Genomic DNA, 12,341 nt, shown 5'->3' on the forward strand with positions numbered 1-12,341 from the left:
GCCCTTTTCTTTTTATTCTTTTATCAGAAGCAAGCAAGGTAAGCAGGCGAGGCAGCTTATGTACGCAGGCCTTTACAAGGAAAATTTTGCTTGCAAAAACTTGTAAGTTCTCAGTAACAAAAGTGTCCAAAATTCTCTCACATGTCTCTCCAAATTTGCTCTCTTTTACTTTACAAGTTTGTTATCGAACAGCATTTTGTAAAAGTTTTTACAAATTTTTACTGAATGTTGTTCGATAACAAAATTATCCAGCAAAAGAGAGCGAGTTAGGGATCATTAAGCGAGTGCTTCTAAAATGTATCGAGCGGAGTGCATTTTTCATAACTCCGAAAGATGTGTTGAAATCCTAACTCTGCATTGCACTACTTCCAAACTTTTTTGCTGGGATCTTCAGACTGATTAAAAACACAACCCGAAGAATGCATATAAATTCAATCCAAAGCACTACATTAAAAGTCGTGATTTGGATCGAAAATGGAGTGCATCCTACCTGTGTGCAGCGTACGTAATACTATGTTTACATTTACGAAATTTCATCTGTCAATTCCTTTGCGTATACGTCAAATGAAAACTCATTTGAAATCGATTGGATTTCATTTGACGTTTGAGCCATGGAATTGACAGTTGAAATCGAGTGGATTTCGTAAATGTAAACATAGTATAACCCAGCAATAAAAATACTTTAAATAACATTTCCAATCGTTTCGTTTCGTATTTTTCATAGGAACAATAAAAAACGAAACATAACCCACGCTAGCGGAGTTCGCTGTTTAGTTTCGTTTACATTCGTGAGTGCGAACAAAACGAAAAGCGAAAAGTGCTCAACTCCACAAGAGGAGATAGAAAACTAAATAGTGCTAAACACATGTGAATAAATAATAATAATAAAGTATTCACTGTGGTATGTTGATGTTAGTTTATAGGGTTTTTAAGCAATCACATGTGTGTGTGCCTGAGTGTGTCATTGACCATAACGCACGGCAAACATTTCCAAAAATTCTTTTTGTTTCGATGGTGAATGAATCAACTCGGCAAAGCATAGCCGAAGTTACATTTCAGCAATCGTACGGTTTCCATCTTTTTACATTGAAAAGTTTGTGGTTTTGTTTTGGTTATGAGAATGAAACGATTCAGCGCGCTCTCTTGTAAAATTCATAAGTCCCGGGCCACACTACGGTAATTTCACTGAAATTTTGATATGAAATTATGCGTCTCCAGATCGACATCCATAGTAGAGTAAAATCATAAAATTGCTGTAGTGGGGAATTCGATTTAAGAACACCTAATTCCTTGAAATTTTTCAATGAAATTCACACTAGTTTGGACCGGGACTAAGTGAATTCATAGGGAAAAATGTACTCCAACGGCAAATGTACTGTACACTTGTACTGATTAAACTGCATCCACGGATGCAAACTTTTTGTTGGGTACCATGGTGGAATAAGAAGGTGTTACATCGATAACAATAATCGGACCATTTACCACACCAAACGTCAAAATAACGCATTACTGTGAATTGCTTGTTTACATTTTGTATGTAATTTTATTCACAATAATGCATTTGACAAATAATATGTGTGTTCCTTTACTCAAAATTTGTACAAATTGTTACTGGATGTTGTTCGTTTACTCTACAGTACAATGCAAAAGACCCATGGCAGAATAAGAAGGTAATCTCATTTGAAAAAATCGTCCTTGAGCTGCCAAATACAACCCTACATTCCAAACAATATGAAAGTTGTTGTTGTTGTATGTCAATGACAACAATAACAAAATATTGTTTGTTTACATTTTATCTAGTATATAATTTTTTGGAACAAATACATCTCAATTATTAATTTATTTAAATTAGCCAAACGATGTAACATCATCTTTGGCACTATTGCGAGAGATAGTGTGTTCCTTTTCGTGATTCATTTAATTAGTGTAATTCTGGACTGCAGATACAATAACTGAGCGAAAAATTGCCAAGAAAGATGGCAAGCAATATGCCTCAAGACACCAAAGTTAATTGATGAATTGTGAAAAGTTAATTGATGAAAAGTGGACCAAAATATTGTGTAATTTCGGGTCCATAACTCAGAATGCGTTAATTTCCCCCAGCACAAAATAATATAATCTTGTAGCCATGATAACTTTTCAATTTTTTATTAAGCATCAATGATGCAAAAATGCATATCATCTTAATAAGGCAAATATTCACATACATTAACAAGTGCTGTAGTCATGATTACCAATACGCGCCATAAAATTTTCGACACGCCTTAGTCCATCTTGCAACTTGATCTATTTTTGGGAGTAATTTCTCTCGATAGTTATCGTGCCAAAAAAACCATTTTAGTTGGTTACCGTAGGATTTTTTGAGCTTTGGCTCATGTCAGGAAGCAAGGACTTGCCAATGTTTGGAAGAAATTTTGGACCAATATCAGTTATTTTTCAATTATTGTGACCACCAGCCATTTATATTGGTCACTGTAGGATATTTTAAAGTTTTTCGACAAATATGGAGCATGGCCTTGACCACAAAACACATAACACTGTAAACAGGACCACAAAGAATACGATTGGTAAAATGAACTGTCCGCGAACAGCCCTTACACTGCACTTAAGCAAACAAGGATTGGAACGATATAGTCCGTATCTGATCTAGGCCCGGAGGAAATGTTACGAGCAACAATTTTTGGACCAAAGCAGTTTGAGCTTTTGTTGGGCTGTTACAGAAGTGGGTATATGGTCCATTCACGAACTTGATCAATGTTTGGACATAATACTACCATGACCAACATTTGGACCACATCGGCTGATCCGTTCAACAGTTATCCTCTAGTCAGACGGAAGTACAGAGCTAGATAGACTCCCAATTGTCTGAAAGTTTTAAATTTAAAAATTTAAAAAATGATAAATAAATGAATATATCTGACATATGTATGTATATTTTAACATATACATACAAAGTGTGTCAAAATCATTTTGTCAATGAAGGGACGGCAAAGCGAATACAACTCTGTGAGTTCTGAGCGTCTGACTTTAAGTAAAGCGGCAGCAAACAGCGTCTGAACTCCATGCGGAGCGGCTGAAAACTAGATGGGAAAACTGTAAACCCTTCAGAAGGCAACGGGAAACCACTGAAGTAATCTCCCTTGAAAATCATACAATATGAACAACACAAACCAAAACACACGGCCCTCAGTCTCCGGCCAAACGAGGGTGCTAAGAATCCCCGGAGGTAGGTTAGGGTTAGGTTAGGTTGATAAGAGGGGTGATACTAGATCACCACATGCCCATGTGGACATACACTTAAGCCATAAGTAGGCCTGTTGTGCGCTCTAATTTTGGGTTATGGAAGGATTATCCTTTTTTTTTTTTGACTTAGTCTAGGATCTCTGTCCTATTTACATAGTCTCTGATCTTTTTGAACTCGATTGTCCTAATTTGGTCGAGTCCTGGTATAATGTCATTCCCTAGTAACTGGGTTCTCAGATTTGTGAAGGCTTGACAATGGCAGAGGTAATGTTCCAACGTTTCGTCGTCCTCTCCGCATGCTCTGCATTCACTGTTTTCTGCACAACCTATTTTGTGCAGGTGCGCTTTTAGACCTAGGTGACCTGTAAGGATTCCTGTCAGTCTACTAATATCTTTTTTACTTAGTAAAAGTAATTCTTTTGTTTTGTCCTCGTCTGGGTTTCCCCATAGGATTTTTGTGTTTTTTCCCTTCTCTCCACTACTCCAGAGGGATACATGTGCATTTTTTGCCCATGTCTTTAGTTCTAGTCGCGTAGCTTTAAACGGCTTAGCGTTTTCTAGACTTACCGTTGGTTGCTCCTTGGCTTGTTTTGCCAAGGAGTTTGCTATTTCATTACCCCTAATCCCGGTATGCCCTGGTACCCATATAATGTTTACCTTACCGTGTTGGGAGTAATTATTTATAGATTTAATACATTCCAAGACAGTTCTAGATTTCACTGTCTTGGTTGATATAGCTCTAATGGCTGCTTTGCTATCCGTAAGGATATTTACAGTGGTAGGCCTTGTGTGTGTATCAAACCAAAGCAGACACTCTGTTATCGCCCGGAGTTCCGCCTGCAGGATCGTGTTATGATCCGGCAGACGGAGGGAGATTTCCGTTTCCGGTTCCATTATATAAAGACCCAGTCCGGTTCTCCCCCCTAGCACAGCCCCATCCGTAAACCCACAGCTTCCAGCGGGAATCTGTGCTAGAGCTCCCTCGATCCACATGTCTCTGTCAGGTATTGACACTTCACACAAGGCTACTTCACTAGTTTCAGGTATACGGTCCGATACTACCTGATTTATAGATTCACCCGTTGTGACCTTTAATATGTTTTGGTGGTATGTTTGGTGGCTCTTTTCGATCCACTCGCTCATCGACTTTAGCCTTACAGCTGCGATGGCTGCCTCATACCTTACCTGAATCTCTATTGGGTGTACAAACAAAATTGTTTCTAGAGCCCTAGTCGGTGTGGTCCTCATTGCTCCGCTAATGCTTAGGCAGCATGTTCTTTGGACCTTTTGCAATATTTCCACATTGCATTTTTTGTCCATGGCTGTCCACCATACCACAGACGCGTAGGTTAGAATTGGTCTAATTACGCTTCTGTATAGCCAGTGTATCATCCTAGGATTGAACCCCCATTTTGAGCCTATCGCCCTTCTGCAGGTTGACCAACATATTTGGGCCTTGTTGGCCCTTTCTTGTATATGGTCTTTCCATTTAAGTTTCCTATCCAGAATTACTCCTAGATATTTAACTGTACAAGAGATATTTATTGTCTTATCTAGAAAAACTGGTTCCTCGTAGTGCCCCATTTTCGTTTTCCTAGTGAATAGACATAATTCTGTTTTTTCTGGGTTGACGTTCAGACCTCTCGGCCTGGCCCAGTTAAAAGCAATTTTTAGAGCCGTTTCTGCTCTACGGCAGAGTTGATTCGGATTCTTTCCCCTCAGAAGTATTATAACGTCGTCTGCGTAGCAGACTGGGTCAAATCCTTCTTCGGTTAGGGTCCTCAAGAGACTGTTTATGGTGGTAACCCACAACAGAGGTGAAAGTATCCCTCCCTGTGGCGTTCCTTGTCCAACTTTGTCTCTTATTTTCACGTCGTATAGCCCGCAGCTTATCCATCTATTCCTTAGCATGTGGTTTATCCAGTTCCTTAAGGCCCTGTCTACCTGAAACTCGTCTAAGGAGTGGATAAGTGTCTCGGTGCTTACGTTATTGAAAGCGCCTTCGATGTCGATGCATACAGCAAGTGTGTACATTTTCATTTCGAAGGTTCTTTCTATGTGGTGTACTACCTCATGCAATGCGGTTTCCACTGATCTGCCTTTAACGTATGCATGTTGTTTGAATTTAAGCATATCGTTGGGGATCTTACTCTTTATCATGGTGTCGACTGTCCGTTCCATTGTTTTGAGTAAGAATGAAGTTAAACTTATCGGTCGATAAGATTTTGGTGTTGCATAACTTGCCTTGCCAGGTTTGGGTATAAAGACTACCCTTGCCTCCTGCCAGGCTATAGGAGTGTATGCAAGTTTTAAGCATGCATTGAAGATCCCGACCAGTTTGGACGCAATAAAGTCCACTTCCCTCTGTAGTAAAGCCGGGAAGATCTGGTCTGGTCCAGCTGCTTTATATGGTGAAAAGCTTAAAATGGCTTGTTGGACCATTAAGCTGTCGATCTTTGGTGCTTCTTCCGATGAGTTAATACATTCCGTCGATGCCTCAGTGTTAACCATGGTATTCTGCGGGAAGTGCGTTTTCATCAGAAGGCCTAAAGTTTCTTCTGTTGTTTCAATCCTTTTTCCATTTCCATCGACCAATTGCTCGGTCTGTGTATGGGTTTTAGATAGAAACTTTTTAATCTTTGAAACATCATTTACACTATCCACCTGTTCGCAGAAAAGCTTCCAGGAGTTTCGTTTGGCGTTTCTTGTTATTTTGTTGTATTCCTTTAATTTTGCCTGATAGTTGTCCCAGAATACAGCTGCTTTTTTACGTTTGGCCCTATTATAAAGTCTGCGGACCTCCTTGCCTTTATTCCGAATTTCCCCTGTCATCCAGGGTTTTTCGTAGGCGGATTTCCTCTCTCGAAGGGGACAACTTTCCTCGAAAGACTTTACTAGTGCCTCAGTTAACTTTAGGACATCTCTCTCTATGTCCTCCTTACTTAGGCATTCCTCATCTGGTTGCCCAAGTCTTTCTTTTACTCGTTTTCCGAACTTTGTCCAATTTGTTTTGGATTTGTTTCGGAAGGTTATCGGGTTAGGCGATGGCCTAGCTATTTTAAATCTAATATACTTATGGTCTGAGAAGGAGTGTTCCTCCAGGACCCTCCACTCGTGTACCTCGTTTATTAAATTTTCTGAACATATCGTTATATCTAGTACTTCCTCCCTAATTCTATTAACAAAGGTTGGCGTATTCCCGGTGTTAAGTGTAATTAGGTCGTTAGTATTTAAGTAATCTATAAGGGCTTGTCCCCTTTTGTTAATGTTAGTACTACCCCACGAGATGTGGTGAGAGTTAGCATCGCTACCTACTAGTACTTCGTTACCTGTTTGCTTTATCCTTCTCACCAGTTGCTGCAATTCCGACGAAGGTGGTAATGTCGGGGAGTCGAACGGCAGGTATAATGATGCTAGGTATATGTTACCATTCCCCTGCTTCAATACTGTAACGTCCGACGATGACAACTCTGGAGAAAAAAGAAAGCATAAGTTTTTGTGGCATATAATGCAGGTCCTCGGTCGGGATCCCGTATTTGCGTAAAAAAGTTGATAATTTATATGGTTAAGTCCAGAAACCTTGTTTTTTATGGTCCAAGGTTCTTGGATTAAACCAATATGTATATTACCTTTAGTTATTTTGTCCATCAGGGCTAGTGTTGCCGTTTCGCTCCGATGGAGGTTGATCTGGATGACCTCAATCATTGGTCCTCCAGAAGGTTGGCTTCTTGGGAGTCGCTAATTTCGTCTGCTCCTCCCTCCTGAAAGCCTTTTGGTAGGTTGACCTCTTGGTTATTTGGTTTGGCAATCTCCTCCTCACCAACTCTTGCCTTTCCAACTTTGAAATAGACCGAGTTCGAGACGAAGAATGCCTTGCCCTTGGTTTTGACGAGCCCGGCTAGCGAGAGATCGTCGATCCCCATCACAAGGAGAGTGCCGTCTTCCTTCTCCTCCCTGTGGAAGACCTCCCATCTTTCCACCTTTAGGGCCTCGTTTTGTACGCCAAAGACCTCGAGCATGCGCTCCGTCTCGAGCTTGCAGCCATACCCCTTGACGTACACCGATGCTTTGGTTAGGTGAGGAATTTCGTCTTTCCTCACCAGTTTTAGTCTGCCACCTTCCCATGGAGTTGCTATACTGCTGACTACCTCCCCGAGAGCTGCAGAGTTTGCGTGTGAGTCCAGGTGGTACAATAGGAGGTCCCCCCTTGGCTCACAGCAGTTTATTTTTATTGAGACTCGTCCTTGCAGGATTTGTTCCAATATTTTATCGTTGATCGATTTCTCGATCTCCGGTAAGTACTCTTTGTGTAGCCTTCCAGATCCTTTACTAGTATCGATTACTGCATAGCACAGCTCGTCCTTGTAGTATCTCTTGGCTACCTTGGCGTAAGTCGATGGCGGCTCCGTTCCGGTTTCAGCGTCCATCTTCCTCTTCTGGGTGGTAGTAGGCTTCTTTATTGAGTCCTTGGCCACCGCAGAAGATTCCGACGTCGCGCTCACCTTCTTTTTGTCAGAACTCGCCTCTTCAGTATCATTTGAAGGATCCTTTTGGCAGTCTCCTTGGCTTTTGTCCTGACGAGGTTTGTTCTGGGCAATTGAAGGTGGGAAGACCTTTTTCTTCTTACTGGGTTTTGCCACGTTCTGCTCCTCAGGAGACCTTGTCCTCTTCGCCGCTTCCGAAGAAGTGGAGGGACTTTCTGTGGTAACCTTTGAAGCAGCCAGCTGTTTTTCCTTCTTTAGTTTTGCCTGGTTCCTCTTAAATTTCTTCCTTTGGGCCCCAGACCACTGCACTCTTTTCGTCGTGAGCTTTGCGATGCTCTCGCTCACTTCTTCTACCATCTTGTGGACTTCCTCTTTCGTGGGATTTTCCACAACGGTGGTGTTTGTTTTGCCGCAGCTATCGGATTCGGAATCAGGGTCGCTACCATCATCAGATAGTTGGGTCAAGTTAATCCTCCCCCTGTGCTGCCCTTTATCCTCCTCCGTTTTTACACTAGGTTTTACACTAGGTTGTGTGCTTGTAGCATTACCTTCGACCACAGATGCCAAGGCACCCACATCTATGGGAGATTGCTCACGATCGCATGATATCGACGGGGTGTGACTCGTAGGCAGATCACTGGTCCCCGCCGGCACTGGGTTTATTAGGCCCTGCACCGTAACTTTTTCTTCTTTTTTTCCTTCCATATTTGTTTTTTGTTTTAGGGGAACACCCCCATAGTCAGTTTTTTGTCCGCGGGAAACTCAAGGTTTCCAGAGGTGGATAATCCCACCTCTCTGCCCCAGACCCACCATGCAATAGGTATTGGACAGAGTGGTACGACCATCCTCCTCCCCCTATCCGCCGGTGGGGACGCGCCCGGTAGGAGAACTAACAAACTCCCCGGAGGTAAAAACAAGCAAAAACTGAATATTGGAACTTGGAATGTCCGAAGTTTATACGAAGTTGGCAAATTAAACAACACAATTAATGAAATGAATCGGCTTAAGATTGATATACTAGGTGTCAGTGAAACCTGGTGGACAGAATGCGGCCATTTTGAATCCCAAAATGTTGTAGTATACCACTCAGGAAATATGGAAGGGATACACAGGAAGGGTGTAGGCATTATCGTCAAAAAAGACATTGCAGACTGCGTGATTGGTTCTGTCCCAATGTCTGAAAGGACTATGATGATTAAAATCTCAGCAAAGCCCCTGAATTTAAATATTATCCAGGTATATGCCCCTACATGTGATGGAAGTAACGACGAGGTTGAACATTTCTATGAAGAAATAAGTCAATTATTAAACATGACGAAGTCACATGAAATAACTATAGTTCAAGGCGACTTTAATGCCAAAGTGGGGAATGATGAAGTAAATGGAGTAACTGGAAGGTATGGACTTGGAGAAAGGAATGAGAGAGGAGACAGATTAATTCAATTTTGTCAAGAGTTTAAGATGACCATTACAAACACAACATTCCGATTACATCCCAGGAGACTTTATACATGGAGATCACCAGTAGATAACAGAAGGAATATCGTTCGAAATCAAATTGACTTCATAATGATCAACAGCAGATTTAAATCTTGTGTAACGAAATGCCCAACATACCCAGGAGCTGATGTACCATCCGACCACAACCTGTTGATGCTCAATATTCGGCTAAAAATTGCACGAATTAAAAAAAGGAAGAAAAAGTCTCACAAGATAAATACTGAGATACTAAATAACCCATATACCAGAAATGAAGTGAAGATGCAAATTAATAACAAACTGGAAGTCATCGATTCAAACGATGTAGAAAATATATGGAACAAAGTCAAGGAACAATGTGCGAAATAACAAAAAATTATCTTAGAAACTGTACAAGAAGAACACAACAAGAATGGATGAACGAAGAAATTATGGAGCTTCATGAGGAACGAAGGAAATACAAAAACGTTGACTATGAACGTTACTGGGAAATCAACAAGGAAATTCGCACTGCTACCCGAGCTGCAAAAAATGATCTACTCAATCAAAAATGTAGAGAAATTGAACATCTGCAAAACATTCATGATGACTATAATCTACATAAAAAACTAAAAGAGTCCGCAGGAGTGTATAGGAAGGCATCACCAGCATTACTAATGGATGACAACAATCAGCCAATTTTCGAGACATTACACATAAAGGATCGATGGAAAAACTATATTGAACAATTATTCACAGACGACCAACGATCAAGAAATGATCAGAACACAATTAATTATATAACGGGAAACCCAATCACTACAGCCGAAGTAGAATATGCGATTCAATCGATAAAAGATAAAAAATCAACAGGGCCCGACGAAATTCCTTCCGAAATCTTAAAATTAATTGATGGAATCAACATCTCACTCATTACACGACTTTTTAATCATGTGTATGGTACTGGCCAATATCCAAACGATTGGTTGAAGTCTACTTTTATTGCAATACCAAAAAAATCTAATGCAAAAAAGTGTTGTGACTACAGGCTTATAAGCCTTATGTGTCACATATTAAAAATTTTCCTAAGAATAATTCACAAACGAATTTACTCCAAATGTGAAAGAGTTATGGGAGAGTCCCAATTCGGCTTCAAGGAAGGTATGGGTACCAGAGAAGCCCTACTATCCATCCAATTACTTGTACAGAAATGCAGAGACGTCCACAAAGATGTTTATATATGCTTTATCGATTATGAAAAGGCATTTGATACCGTCCAACACGACAAATTGATTAATATACTGAGGGAAATAGGAATAGAAGAAAACGAAATTAGGTGCATACAGAATCTATATTGGAACCAAACTGCAAGAATCGAAATAAATGGTGAACTGACTGACGACATTCCCATATCAAAAGGAGTCCGACAAGGGTGCATACTATCACCGCTCCTCTTTAATATATATTCCCAAAAAATATTTCATGAGTCAATCGAAGGAGAACGAATTGGAATAAGAGTTCAGGGTAAAATTATAAATAACATACGGTACGCTGATGATACCACAATTATTGCCGGCAGTATATCTGGGCTACAACAGCTCCTAGACAAGCTCACGTACGTAAGTGAAACATATGGCCTCAAAATAAATACAAAAAAGACAAAATACATGATTGTTAGTCGGAAAGATGCAAGTTATGAAACGTCACTGAGTATTAAAGATGAACTTGTCGAACGTGTAAAAATTTTTAAATACCTTGGCGTTTCAATTAACGACCAATGGAATATTTCAAACGAAATAAAGCGCCGAGTGGAGATGGCCAGAAACGCCTTTTTTAAATACAAAAAAACACTTACAAATCACGAATTAAGTCTCGCAACCAAGATACGATTCGTCAAATGTTATATTTGGTCTATACTATTATATGCCGTAGAAACTTGGACCATCAAAAGTGCAGATCAAAAAAGAATTGAAGCATTTGAAATGAGGGTCTATAGAAGAATACTTAAGATACCCTATACATCGCACATTTCAAACCAAGAAGTTCTCAGACGAATGCATGTCGACAGGCAACTCTTACACACGGTCAAATCGAGAAAAATCGCATACCTTGGACACCTGATGAGAAATGACAAATACAGATTTATACAATGCATTATTAAATGCAACATAGAAGGACAACGACCAAGAGGCAGAAGAGAGATATACTGGCTAAGTAACATCCAAGAGTGGACAGGATACAGAGATGAAACAAATCTGCTACATGCTGCTAAAAATCGAGAGCTGTTTATAATTTCATAAAATAAAATAACATAACATGTACATATGATATATAAATGTAATGTATACTATTGTATGATCGCTTTATATCCGAATAACGGATCCGCAAATAAAGAAGAAGAAGAGTTCTGAGCGTGAGGTTACCTTGTATCATTGTATCATGCAAAAGACCTTAGCCGATTACAAGAAGTTACTGAACTTGTACAAATTGTTGAGTAAACGAACACACCTAATGTAATCATCAGCTGTTTTTGCCGTTATACCTGTATTATTGTGCCATGCTGGGTACCATGGTAGAATAAAGTAAAGGTAGGCCACAGCTAACAGCTGATTACAATTTTTTTCTTTTTATGGCCTATTCTGTCAAAAGCAGGGTTGACATTTTGTACTGTGTTTGACATTATGCAATCATAAAGGTAGATGCATCGCTGAATTTTTCCAACAAAAAACTTCTGCTGTAACACATTTGGTCTGTTCCAGAACCTGCAAGAATGTACTATTTTTTACTACGATAACATTTTTGCCTTTATGTTATCCGAAAAAATAGTAAAAATTAGTAGATTCTTGCAGTTCTGGAAAAGACCATATATCTTAAAATTGAAAACAAGAACCAAAATGTCTATTCGCGTGGCAAAATAAAATTATTGATTTTTTAGTAATACTTGCGAATGAACAATCAAATATTGATATTAGTTTAAATTTGTTCCAAAAGTACGGGAATGTAAAAATTAAAATTTTTGTAAAAATTCTGCTGACATTTATCTACAAAACGGATGCCAGCAATCAGGATGTCAGATTAGCCATACTTGTCAAGTAAAAAATAAGTGAATTCCTTTTTTTACCGTCATAAGTTTGGGAAGAACTTTTGCTATTTTTG

This window comes from Musca autumnalis, unplaced genomic scaffold (genome assembly GCF_047663935.1).
Source record: "Musca autumnalis isolate F117 unplaced genomic scaffold, ASM4766393v1 scaffold_5, whole genome shotgun sequence".
NCBI lineage: Eukaryota > Metazoa > Arthropoda > Insecta > Diptera > Muscidae > Musca > Musca autumnalis.